The sequence below is a fragment of the Giraffa tippelskirchi genome, chromosome 11 (assembly GCF_054371585.1).
Source record: "Giraffa tippelskirchi isolate mGirTip1 chromosome 11, T2T-mGirTip1v1.2.pri, whole genome shotgun sequence".
Classification (NCBI taxonomy): Eukaryota; Metazoa; Chordata; class Mammalia; order Artiodactyla; family Giraffidae; genus Giraffa; species Giraffa tippelskirchi.
Window position 1 is genome coordinate 41305946 of NC_137285.1, and position 13850 is coordinate 41319795.

Below are 13850 nucleotides of genomic sequence, written 5' to 3' on the forward strand. Positions count from 1 at the left end.
GCATCTGCCTACGATGTGGGAGACCAGGGTTCAATCCCTGGGTCGGGAAGATCTCCTGGAGAAGGAAATGGCAACCCACTCTAGTATTCTTGTCTGGAAAATCCCATGAGTGACTTCACTTTCTTTCACTTTCATGCTTCTTAAAATTATTCTCATTTGTCTCATGAGTATGTACCAACACATTCTGGCCAAAGCAGCCTTCAGGCTTTCCTTTACATGTGGGCTAAAATCACATTTCTCTGAGCCCCTCCCCATTCCATCCATATGGAGCTTGCCCCCTCCAAGTGTCCCAGGCTCTTTCTGGGAGTCCCTGAATGGGTGTCTCACGTATGTGGACAAACTCATCCCATATGCTCTTCTCTTTCCAGGTCCTGTGGCCTCTGAAAGTCTTACCTACGTGACTGCTCATGGTGCCGACCTCTTGGGTCAAGAGTCCTGTCTTTGCAGGATCTCAAAGCCTCAGGACTTGAAGGGGCAGAGGTGAGGAGAGCTATTTCCTTTTCAACGCTTAAGTTATATTTGGTCATCCAGGCTCTAAATCAGATCAGTGTGTGCCAACATTTAGATCTAATTGCATTTTTTGAGTGCTTATTATGTGATATTGCTTTTTTTTTTTTTTTGGTCTTAAAGATTTTATGAATTGTTTCATCAGTGACAGTTCCTCAGTCCCTCTCGAGCCTCTTGTTAAATTCATTTGTCAGTCACAGCCCTCACCCCACAGGTATTCAAATCTGCTCCAAGTAGCCAAATGAGGGGATTTTTTAGCACTCCATCCCTATCTCCTAAAGCAACCTAAATGTCCTGATGTGATTGATCTGATTCCCAAAACAACCTATTTTCTTTCCTTTCTTGAACTCTTCTGTGCTAACTGGGCGTCTAGAATAGGTGCTTTGCTTTATAGTTTGCACAGTTAACAGGCTCTGTAGAGTGAGGAGTTTCTCCTAAGATAGGTAAATTCAATAGGTAAATTCAGACTTCTTGTAAAACAGAGAACCACTTGAACTTCTGATTTACAGTTTTTCTAGATTCTGCCTTCCCTAGCAGACTCCAAGGCCTTTGGACGAAATTTGAGTCCCAGCTTGAGCTCTCAGAAATCTGCACTTCCCTGTCCTTCAGCAGTATCCTCAAAACAGTTGTGTCTCCCAAGCAAATATCCTAGGAATGGGAAGCCAGAAGTCCAGGAAGATCCAGGTGTCTCTGTCTTCCTTACTCCCTTTGTGTGGTGTGTGTGTCTTTCCCAGGTCAGTCAGGGACAGAGTCATCACTAGGACGAGTGCTCCTGATTCTGTATCCACGGCGGCACAAAAGAGATCAGGCCTTACACGCGGGTCTCGAGGTTGTAGAAAATGGACTGACATCGCGTTTATTCTCTGGGAACATTTGGTTTTACCTTTGAAACTCAGGTGCAGAGTGTGTGCTTGTATGACACTGGCATCATTCATTCATCTATCACACACATTTATTATTAAGATCCGAGGAAGGTGAGCCGTGAAACTACAAGAGAAAAGAAAAATCCACTCAGCTGGGTGGGGTCTGGGGGTAGGCAGCCAGTATCAAGGCTCTGATGTTGGAATGTGCCTGGTGCAGGCTGAGTGTGTGAAAGACTAGGGAAAAGGAGGTCCGAAAAGGAGCTGTAGCATGAGGTTTGCGGAGGGCTTCCTGAGGAGCTCCAGCATTTGCTGTGAGTCAGGTGGAAAGCAACTGAGAGAAGGTAGCTGCATTTCCTGAGATGAGGAGACTACAGGAGAGGCAGACTGAGGTAGGGAGTGGAGACCAGCTCTGCTTCTGTCATGATCACTCTGAAGTGTCTGTTAGACCTCCATGTAGGGCTGCTAAACAGGCAGCTGTATCACACATCTGCACTTCAGCGGACAGAGCAGGGCTGTAGACGTAAAGTGGGAGTCATCAGTGGATATTCAGAGCCAAGAGGTTGGATGAGATTTACAAGGGCAGCACCAGGCCCAGCTGGAGTCAGTGCTGGCAGATGGCAGGTGGGACCAGCGTCAAGCAGGATACTTCCCTTTGGCTCTGCTTACCTGCTGGCACACGGGCCCAGGGTTCCCAGAATTAGATTTAACCAAGGTCAGAGTTTCACCAGGACAGTGTGGCAAAGCGAGAGGAGGCAAAGGAAGGGAGAGTGTGCACAGAAGAGATTACAGTAAGGGGTCATGGAATGTATCTGATGTGAAGGGTAAAGAGATGGAAAGGGATGGATTCAAGGGCAAGTGGTGGGATCAATGAATTACTAATATATGTCCTGGTTGGGTAGAAGAATTATAGGAGTTGGGATTCTCAAGGAATAAACTGGAAAGATAAGAGGGGAAATTGGGGCTCAGGGTGCTTCAGCAGGGACTGTGGAAGCATTGAAGCCATATGATAGAATTTATGGTCATTATTTTAGGGTTGGCTGTTGAACCATTGTGGAATAGGTTTAGTGGATCAAGACCAGCGTTATCGAAACTAAATACAATAGAATGGGAGATATTCGAGTGATTACAAGTAACAAGAACACATATTGCTTTGTGAAATGTTTGTTTCAACCATACATCGATATATGTATTCATATAAGTTATGTACATAGAGAGGTCTGTTTGTAGTGGGTCATCTTCATGCATTTCTTAAATTAAGGCAAGCTGAAAAAGTTTGGAAAATACTGTAGGGTTTGTTCATGAGAACAAGTATCTGAGGATAAGGTTCTTGGAAATATTTGCATGTCCTAAAAAGACTTTAAAAAGCGAGCCATTCCTGAGTGTCTTGTGTGTGGTGAAAGTTAATAACGCAACACACCCAAACCAAACAATAACACACTTATGAGGGACTCTGTTGTTAAATTTGCAAGTCTTCTTCAAATCTAAATAAAAGATATTCTTTTCTTTTTCTGACCCTTGTAAGTATAGTTTCCTTTAAAAATTAAATAAAATGCTAACCTTTTATTTTTTATATTGAACAAATATATATGTTCAATGAATATAATGCACACACACACACACACGCACACACCTGATTTCCTTTGAGTCCAAACCAAACTTTTCCCAGTTGTGTGTTTATTTCCATGACCAAAATAAGTTTACTTATAAAACATATAACTTTTCTTAAGTTAAAAATGTAGTAACCTTAGACACCTTCATGGCAAAATTTAATGACAAAAATGGAAACATACACTTCATCCAAATAGGTATATCCTACTTAGATTACATTTCAAAAATCATTTTTTCATAAAAATCATTTGAAATTTAAAACCACATCTCTATTAGGAGTGTTATCATTTGAGGGTTGGCTTTTCAAGCAAATCTATGGGATCTGATATACTTGTGAGTGAAACACACTCATAATTACTTCTAAGTCCTTTTGACCCCTGGCAAGTGGGAAGCCGTTGTTACTAGTGGGCTTGATTTTAGGTCAGGATAAGCCTCTGGTTTGTGGGTAGGTGTATCACATTCCTAGGACTGTCATCACAAAGTACCACCAACTAGGATGGCTGAAGACAACAGAACTTTATTCTACAACTGTTCTAGAAGCTGGAGGTCCAAAATCAAGGTGTCAGCAGGGTCCTGCGCCCTCTGAGAAGGGGTAGAAAACTTCCTTGTCTCTCCCCAGCTTCTGGTGGTGGCTGTCAATTCATGGTGTCGCTTGGCTTGCAGCTGTTTATCACGCGGTTTCTGCCTCTGTGGTCACGTGATATTCTCCCTGTATGTCTTTATGAGGACACTAGTCATCTTGGATGAAGGGCTTATTTTGTTACAGTAAAATCAAATTTTAACTAATTTTACCTGCCAGAAACCTATTTCCAAACAAGTAAAGTCATATTCTGAGGCACTGGGAGTTAGGACTTCAACATATCTTCTTGGGGGGACGTAATTCAGCCCCTGACAGCGAGCAATTGGGGACCCACAGGTGGTTCAGCTGGCAGAAGCCTAGTGTGGAAGGTTGGGGGCTTCCATGGCTGGAACGTTATTGGCAGGACCTAGAGAGCACTAAGGGCTTCCCTGGTGGCTCAGATGGTAAAGAATCCGCCTGCAGTGAGGGACATCTGGGTTCGATCCCTAGGTTGGAAAGACCTCCCGGAGAAGGGCATGGCAACCCACTCCAGTATTCTGGCCTGGAGAATCCCCACGGACAGAGGAGCCTGGTGAGTCACAGTCCATGGGGTTGCAAAGAGTTGGACATGACTGAGTGACCAAGCTCAGCACAGTACAGAGAACACTAGGGCTTCTCAGGTGGCACCAGTGGTAAAGAACCCACCTGCCAATGCAGGAGATGTGAGAGACACAGGTTCGATTCCTGGGTCTGGAAAATCCCCTGAAGAAGAAAATGGCAACCCATTCCAGTATTCTTGCCTGGAAAATTACATGGACAGAGGGGCAGGCTATAGTCAATGGGATTGCAAAGAGTCAGACATGATTGAGCCCGCATGCACAGAGACACTAGCTGTTTAGATGTGTAGATGGCTCATACGTCAGTTATGTCATGGATGCTTAATTTTTAAAGGTTACGGTTACACTGGGTAGAAATAAAAAAATATAAGAAGTTTACATTGAATGTAATTAACAGTCTATAAATTTTCATCTGAATTATGTCGTAATAGATCCCATTCCTCCTCTGAGGCTCTAACAATATCACCATAAGAGTGAACTGCAGTGCTAGATTTCAGTGATGATTATGCAAAAAACAAGGTGTGTTATTCAACAGCTAGTGAACTAAGGAATGAATTGAGCCAAGTGTGTTATTATGAGCCAGAGTTCCCCCTCAGCACACAGCTCCCAGGAAATGGATAGCAGTATATGAATGGCTAAGAGCAGAGGTGAACTTTGAAGCAATTTGCTTTTTCTTCAAATATTCTTTTCTTTCCAAGCTTGCTTCAGTGCAGATGTGTCTCCTGAATAAGTAAATTTCAAGGACCAACTTATAATCTTGGATCCATTCTGTGGGTGCTGTGCTAGTCATTGTCAGAAGTAAATTTGCGGAAGACACCAAAGATGGTTCAGTCAGGGGAACAAGGAGATTACCACCAAGGTGACTTTTTAAAATTTTATTTTATTTTTTTAACACCAAAAACATTTTGTACTGGGGTATAGCCAATTAACAGTGTTGTGAGAGTTTCAGGTGAACAGGGAGGCTTTTTAGTCTTCGTTGGTTTCCTAGAGAAGTGTTCTTACATGTAAAAGGACTTCTGTTTATCTCTTTCTCATCCTTTAAAAGATAACATAATCAACTGAATTAAAATCAGGGGTAATATCACATGTTAACAGCACATTGATATTTTTGGAAGGCTTTGTAAAAAAGTAGAACATGTGCAGGGAAAAAATTAAAACCATAAAAAGACATATACTGAAAAGTTGATTTTTCTCTTACCTCAAAAATAGTAAATACTCTTGCATTACCTTCATTAGAAATAAGGAAAGGTGATCTGTCCAGTGTGGTCTTTATTTGTGATAAGGCCACTCCTGGTTCCTAATCGGTGAAACTGGTGTAATGAGTTGCTTTTCCAGAACAAGAGAATGTTTTGCGGATACTCAAACTCTTTTCCCCTTTGGTAGCCAATATCAAGAATGTAAAAGGTGATGGTCAGAATAAGGAACAGAATTTGTGATCCAATCACCTCAAGTATCTGCATGTTGTACTTAAAAACTCTGCAGGAATCATATGCAGAAACGCACACACAAATTGAATCGGAAAGGAAGAATTCCCCTGGGTACAAGATTTATTTTTCTCATTAGAAAAAAGGAATGGGCCTGAGAGTTTATCCTTATTTGGATGAGAACTTTAAAAAGCCAATGATGCAGAGAGTCCTCATTAAAATACCACCTGTGCGCTTCAGTCCTCTTGGAAAAACTATCAACACCAAGGAAGGGTCAAGCCTGCTCAGGAAATTCTAAATCATATCAATTATTCTTATGCAGCTCCAGAATCCAGTTTCTGGTTTAAAAGGTTGAAAAGTCGTTAAGGGTTTTTTTTGCTCTTGCTGTGTGGACCCCAGCGAGAAGGTATTATAAAAGGTTATTGCAACTGGGTCTATGAAAGTTCTGTCGATTGAGAGGGAAGAAAATGCAAGTAGACATTATAAAAGATTACTTTCTGTGCTGCTAATGATCACTCTTGGTTTTGGTTTTCCTGAATGTTCAGGAAAGAAAGAGAGCTCACTGGAAAGGAATTTGTTGCAAAAGAATAATTGCCCAGTACATTACACAGCACAGTGGGGTTATAATGAGTATAAGAAAGTGCAGTATCTAACCAACCCTGAGTTACAGTAATAGTTTGATCAACTTCTTATGCAGAATGCTGAGCAACTAGATAGTTTTGCCCAAAAGATCGGACTGCAATTGTTTTGAAAGTTTCTTGGGGGAAATGCAATTAGTGACAAGATTTAATAAAGTCAAAACAACTGAATGTGATGATGAGCCCCTGTTCTTTTGTTCTTTCTATGTAATGTAAGAAAATAGCAAGAAAATGATTGCATTATACCTAAATGAATTAAACAAAGCTCCAAAACATAAATTAGAATTTAACTATGCCATTAAAAACTAATTTAATTTGCAAGCCATCATTACTAGATAATAAAGGCCCATTGCAAAATGTACAAGAATATCTTGTGAACATGTGGGAAAAAAAACAAGTAATAAATCTCATTGAGCAGATGAGTTTCTGTTACATTAGCAGATAAAAATGCTGAATGGATGTTTCAGGATATAATGAAAACCAGCAAGTAAGGGAACAACTGGTTTACGTAATTTTTTTGGTCATAAATGGTTTTATAGTTAAAGGAAGGCCTCAGGGAAAGTTAGGGAAGTGCATACAATGCTTGGATTTGGTGAAATAAAATCTGTTCTCAAACCAGGACAAAGAAAAGGCATTTAAATATTTTGTTGGTCAACAAATGAAATGTATTATAGTCTACTTCATTCAAGCATCAACAATATCTTGCTTTAGTTAATTGAAACCTAACGGAAAATGCTGCCTTGTCCCTGTAGTTTATCTTATTAAATTGTGCTGGAAATAACAAGGTGTATATAAAAAAATTCAAGAGTAGGAATACAAAAATATATTTAGTTCTGTGGTTACTATTTAAAAACTTACCAAGAAGATACCATTAACATTTCCTTATCTGATTAGAATACAGTGCAGATGAGGTCATAAACTCAGTTTATTGGAAATGAGTTTTAAATATATGTTTTCTAATAAAATAGCTAATGATAAGTATCAATACTTCCCCCCACCTGTACTTATTATTGCTGGCGGAACCTGCAAATGGAATATTCTTATAGACAGTCATCCTGGAGTCCTGCCAGCAGATGGCAGTATAACCCTGCTTTTCTAGTCTTGCCTGCTCCAGATTTTAAAATTATAACTATTATGGCGTCATAGCGTTAATATGCAGTGGAGAGGAAAACTTTTCCCCTGGTTGTGTCATTCCATTTGAGGCTGTGCAGTGACTCCGTGTAGTGATGTGCTTCTGAAGAGATAACCTGTTTCTTCCACATGGTGATGCTCCCATACAGATTTTCACACGCTAAACTATTGTGGTAATGCTTTTATTAAATTGCTTGGTGATTTGATACAATGGGACATGCTCATTGCTAGAGATTGAATGTTTGTGTGTATCCCCCTTTTCCTTTCCATTGGAATGTTTAAACCCTAATCCTGATTGTCTTGGTATTAGAAGATCAGGAATCAGGGAGGTAATTAGATGATTAGGTTTATATGAGGTCAAGAGGGTAGAGGCTCCATGATGAGATTAATACCCTTACATTAATACACCAGAGGTTTTTCTCTCTACCATGTGAAGATAGAGCAAGAAGACTATCTGTACCTTGATCTTGGACTTCTCACCTCAGTAACTGTGAGAAATAAATGTCTCTTGTTTAAGTCACCCGTCTATGATATCTTGTTACAGCAGCTAGAGCTGACTGAGACATTCATTTATGTTTTAACTATTGTGAAATCTTAACATTAAAGAGGGTTAGCGTGCAGCTTAAATGTCATCTTACCACTGCTGCAGTTCCTAAATTTCCCCAGTGGGCTGACACTCCTGTTTCATGCTGAATTTTCCTGTTTACAGGCCTGGAGACTTACTACTTTCTCTTGAGATTTTCCATGTATGCATTTGCTTTCTCACTAGACTGTGAGCTTCTCAAGGACAGTGCTACATTTTCATTCCTGAAACCCTGTCCTTCCACCCAGTGTTGGGGATTTTGTAGTCACTCAAAAGGATTTGTTGAACTGATTCAAGTCTTGTCTGAAGGCTCACAGAATGGAAGTTTTTAGGTATGGCTCCATTTTACAGAGGGTCTTCCTTGGTGGCTCAGGGGTAAAGAATCCGCCTGCCAATGCAAGAGATGTGGGTTTGATCCCTGAGTTGGGAAGATCCTCTGGAGAAGGGAATGGCTATCCACTCCAGTATTCTTGCCTGGGAAATCCCATGGACAGAGAGCCTTGCGGGCTATAGTCCTTGGGGTCACAGAAGAGTAGGACATGACTTAGCACCTAAACCACAACAACCACCGTTTTACAGAGCACCTCAATGATGTATTGAAGGAGAAGCCAAGAATTCTTGCCTTACAAGATAAAGCCAGACTCCTAACTCTAATTTTGCTGAGCACACACACAAGAAACTTTACCGATTACAGTAATTAATAGAAAATGATATATTGAGTTGCATTGCCCAACTTGAAATGGGGCTAGTTTCTAACATAGCAACTTTCTTACAGTTCATTACCAAGAATGAAAAATTTTAAATCTAATGAAATGGCAGAGGAGACAGAATGTCAATACTAAGGTGAAATGAACCTTTAAATGCAGAATTATCAATAAATGTATTATTGATTTTGGGAGAGTAGTCATAGATACAGTCATTTATTTGTGAAGCCACTTACTTTTTATAAATGACTTATTGCAGAAGGAGTGAGGAAAGACTATATTTCATTTCAAAATTCTGGATGCAAGAGATGAAATAATTATCCAAATGACCCTTACATGGATTACATTTCCTTTATTTATATTACTTTTAATGTCCTAGCATTCTTTATTAGATTATGTACTCGATGACATCTTAAAATTTCTAAGTTGAAAGACTCCATCTGTGAACTATTATTAATATGAAAACGTTTTCTGAGCCCCTGGGAGTTTTTGCTGGAGAACATTTTCCCCACAATTCAAGTTTACTTGTCTTCACAACCAGATTTACTGCTTTCATACGGCCAAGAGAAATGTCACTGCTGTGCTTCTCCCATCCCTCACCACAATAGCGTCTTGCTAGTACCAATTCCGGGACTGTCTTGTCTTTTGAGGAGGTGGATTCTTCCTGGCAGAGGATTTTCCTGTCAACACTTGGGCAGACTGTGAGGATTAGAGGGCCCAGGGTACGTGTGTTCTGCTCACATCCTGATCACTTAGAACTCAGGCAGTGCACATGTCCACACACTCCTAGGTCTTTTTCCTGGCAGATGTCCTTTTGGTATCACTTATTCGGGCTACAGTCAATGGGGTTACAAAAGAGTTGGACACGACTTAGCAACTAAACAACAACAATTTAATTGGAAAAGGAAAGGAAGAAGCTGCTGAATCTGAAACACAAACCTTATCTTCTTCATCCTTCTGCATTTGAAAAGTGAAGTGAAGTGAAGTCACTCAGTCGTGTCCAACTCTTTGGGACCCCATGGACTGTACCCCACCAGGCTCCTCTGCCGATGGGATTTTCCAGGCAAGAGTACTAGAGTGGATTGCCATTTCCTTCTCCAGGGGATCTTCCCAACCCAGGGATCGAACCCAGGTCTCCCGCACTGTGGGCAGATGCTTTACCGTCTGAGCCACCAGGGAAGTCAAAAGTGGCTTGCAATTTATTTTTAGTGATTTGGATTAACTCAAGCCGAGGGATTAGTTAATGCTTTGTAATAAATGCCTGGTTTATAGAAAAGAATACTGAAGTGATCACTGAGTGACCCAGTTGTGATAGAAATAAGGAGGGTCATCACCTACTTACCTCTGTTTGTTTCTAAGGATCAAATGAAAAATGGAAATACAAAATGCTTTGAATTGGAGCATTGACTATCTACATTTTAGTTGTTATTATTACTAACTGTGAGTACAGGCCTTGGGAGCAGATAAATCAAATGTCCTAAATCCATGTCATGGGCCTCAGGATTTGAGGAACAGTGACTCTAGCTGGTTGCAACTCGTCATTATGACATGAATATTCCCTGACTTCTCTTCCTTTTACAGAGAAACAAACTAAATCACACTTGGTTAAAAAACTCAAACTAATAGGACCTTCTTCAGAGATCCTCCCCCACTACTGCTGCTCTTCTGTGTTCAGGAGGGTTAGGAGGGTATGTATACTGTGTTTGGAAATAATTTTATCTTGTCCTGGTTCTCTTAGTGGCCAAGGTCATCATCAGCAGGGAGTGACTGTTAATCTAGGGGCCCCACTTACTTTTTTTCACCACGTTAATTCACACTAAAAAAGCCAACTTGGCATTCACTTGTTCCTAATAGATCTGCATTCGGGTGGGGGTATTTAATAGCAGCAGGTCCTGCTATTTCTTTTCCATCCTGGTGGCACATTGGTATTGCTCCTCACGGAGTTAAATTGTAGTAGGGAAATACGAAAAGAGCTCAAAGACGCTGTCTTGTATGGAACATAATGCACAGTTATAACAAACAGAGCTTGATAAAATACCAGCAACAGGGAGCACAGTTATTTATTGCTTCAAGGGAAAATCAAGCAAAATAGCTACAAATTGTTTAAAGTACATTCCCTCCATCTTTCTTGAGTTTCAGTCTCTTTAGCTGTGAAACAGAAAAGACCTTTGTTATTTCCCAAGCCAAGATTCAGCTTCCTTGGTGTGCAGTGCCTGCCTTGGCTTCATGTGAAGGAACGAGCTTCAAGCAAAGCGAGAACAATTAACCTCGGCACCATGACAAACAAGTGTGCGCCTCCACAAAGCCAGGGGGTGCCGCAGGAGGCTTGGTGTGGGAGCCCTGGCCGGGGAGCTGTCTCATTGTGGTGCTGTACCACACTTCTGCTCTCCACCCTTCTTTGGGGCATCAGCCAGGAGCCTGGGGGTGCCCTCTCTTACTTCACACACATGTGTGTGTGCTAAGCCACTTCAATGATATCTGACTCTGCATGAACCCAGGGGCTGTAGCCTGACAGGCTCCTCTGTCCATGGGATTCTCTAGGTAAGAATACGGGAGAGGGTTGCCATTCCTCCTCCAGGTGATCTTCCCAACCCAGGGATCAAACCTATGTCTCCTATGGCTTCTGCATTGCAGGTGGATTGTTTGCACGGAGCCATCAGGAAAGCCCCTCTTATTTCATGGACAATATTATAAAGAAGAGTTGAGTGCTGTGTCAAGGGAAAAAAAATCGGGAAATGTCAGAAGAACCTCTGACATTGTGTGAAGAACCTCTCATTTCTCTCTTCCCCAAAACCTGTTGTGGATTGCCAGCTTCTTTGGTCCATATTGCATCATTGCATCATTATACAGGACAGTGACAGACTTGTTCATGCATAGGCATGGCCACCTGGCAGAGAGCTCTGCACTCCATGGGTCATCTAAAAATACTTAGTGCTTCACTGACATGGCCAACTTCAGAGATTTCTAACAGGAAAATTTCTTTACTAGGCTGAAGGTGTCACCCTGATGTCGTGAGAGTACGTGGGAATGCCTGGGTTTAGTGGCTACAGCAGATGACCACAGCTCATCATGGAAACACTGTGTACTGCATTGGTAATATGTTCTACAATCTTCACTCTAGTCTCCTTTTCATAAGAATATAAGGTCAATTTCAGTAAATTTATCAGAAGTGGAACATAAAGGGATGTCTAGTAAATGATAGGGGCTATCAGTGTATGAAGACTAGTAAAATAATCCAATTTGAAATTTATATGTTTGAGGGCTGCTGGAGATTAGATCAGTCAGCATAGCATGCTGCTAGTATCAGACATTTGCAATTAATCCTCAAATAAATGTTAAGAAGTAGAAAAGCAAAGATCCAGAATTATCACTCCAAGTCCAATTTAGAGACCATCTGCTATAAAATATACTGAGTTAGACCACTCAGACCTGGCCAAGAAGTGTGGATAAACCTTTGCAGTGCAGATGCTGTTATTTAACAAAGTCAGTAATGCAAAACATCAGTTTGTTTAGCTTTCTTAAGTGGAAACAGGATAAAACATTTTGCAGAAATGAATGAGTAAGAATGTGGTGATAACCCTTATCAAAACATTTCGAATGACTGCCTAAAATAACACAGCTAGTAAATGGCAGAGAAGTTAAGGCAAATGCAGAAATTGAGTATTACTCAGCTAAAGCCAGTTATGATTTTTCTGAACAACTTTTTTTTTTTTTTTTTCACATGAATTAACTGTTTGGATATCTTATCCATCTGGACAGGGATGTCCCAGGTGGCTCTGTGGTAAAGAATCTGCCTACCAATGCAGGAGATGCAGGTTTGATCCCTGGGTCAGGAAGATCCCCTGGAATAGGAAATGGCAACCCACTCAACTATTCTTGCCTGGGAAATCCCACGGACAGAGGAGCCTGCCGGGCCACAGTACATGGGGGTCCCAAAAAGTCAGACACGACTGAGTGATGGAGCATACACACACAGAAGCAGTTAGAAATACAGTGCCTATTTTGTGGTGCTTATAATTTTCAAATCTAGATTGTTTATGTGTGTTTGGTTACTAAGGTCCATTTTATTATTATATAAATTTACCACAGATTATTATTTTATTAATTCCATAGAATTGATTGAATATATGCTTAGGATTGGGCTCAGAAAGTAAAGAATCTGCCTGCAATGCAGGAGACACGGGTTCAATCCCTGGATTGGGAAGATCCCTTGAAGAAGAGAATGGCACTCCACTCCAGTATTCTTGCCTGGAGAATTCCATGGACAGAGGAGCCTACCAGACTACAGTCCATGGGGTCTCAAAGAGTCAGACACGACTGAGCAACTAACACTTTCACTTTCATGCTTAGGATTGCTGAGATGACAAAACTGTTTGGGACTTGGTCCCTGTCCTCAAGGAGTCTGTAGCTTAGTAGAGCTATTAAAAGTCTTATGAATAATGAATAGTTCAAGAAAGTGCGTGGTTAGTGCTCAGAGTTAGATTTAGCAGGTTTGGGGCAGCTTCATATAAACCTGGAAGCTGTAGGTTGGATCCTAAGCTGCATGCCAGTGGTTTGACCTTAGCTGGCTACATGACTTTTCTCACATAAATTTTATTTATTTAAAATGGGTAATACAATGTTTTATGAATATCAAATGATATGATATATGAAAAAGTGCTCTGTAATGCACTTTGCTGCATTCCAGATTACTGTTAGGATTCTGAGAGGGTGAGTTTGCATCTGGTGGAGAGACTTGACTAAGGAATGTTTAATCAGCAGCCTTGAATGGAGGGTTGAATTTCAAAAGCTGATGGTAGGGTGGGGACTTCAGCCTAAAGGAAGAAAGCTACACAAAGCAGGAAAGACTGAGATTTCTTTCTTTTTTCTAAATTAAATTTTATTTGTTCATTTGTTCGTTTTTGGCTGTGCTGGGTCTTCATTGTTGCATGCAGGCTTTCTCTAGTTTCGACTCACGGACTCTGGAGAGTGGCTCAGTCATTGTGTTTCTTGGGCTTAGTTGCTCCATGGCATTCTTTTTTTAATTGAAGTATAGTTCCAGTGCAATATTATATAAGTTACAGGCATACAATATAGTGATTGACAATTTTAAAGGTTACACTCTATTTACATTTATTACAAAATATTGGCTATATTCCCCGTGTTATATGGTATATCTTACAAACCCAGTAGTTTGTACTTCCTACTCCCACACCCCTAAATTATCCCTTCCCCTG

At 40.8% G+C, this 13850-nt stretch overlaps 1 protein-coding gene across 5 annotated transcripts in view; it reads left to right on the forward strand.

The window, feature by feature from the left end:
- Positions 1–13850, forward strand: part of C11H4orf33 (chromosome 11 C4orf33 homolog) — an 855122-nt gene that overhangs the window by 264429 nt on the left and 576843 nt on the right. The window contains exons 10-12 of one of the 5 annotated variants that reach the window (XR_014068176.1): positions 369–480; positions 4853–5013; positions 11623–11727. The gene's annotated coding sequence lies outside the window, so the exon portion shown is untranslated. Of the gene's footprint in view, positions 1–368; positions 481–4852; positions 5014–11622; positions 12737–13850 lie in introns of those variants that run through there. The other 4 variants (XR_014068174.1, XR_014068173.1, XR_014068172.1 and 1 more) reach the window with 4 other exon arrangements.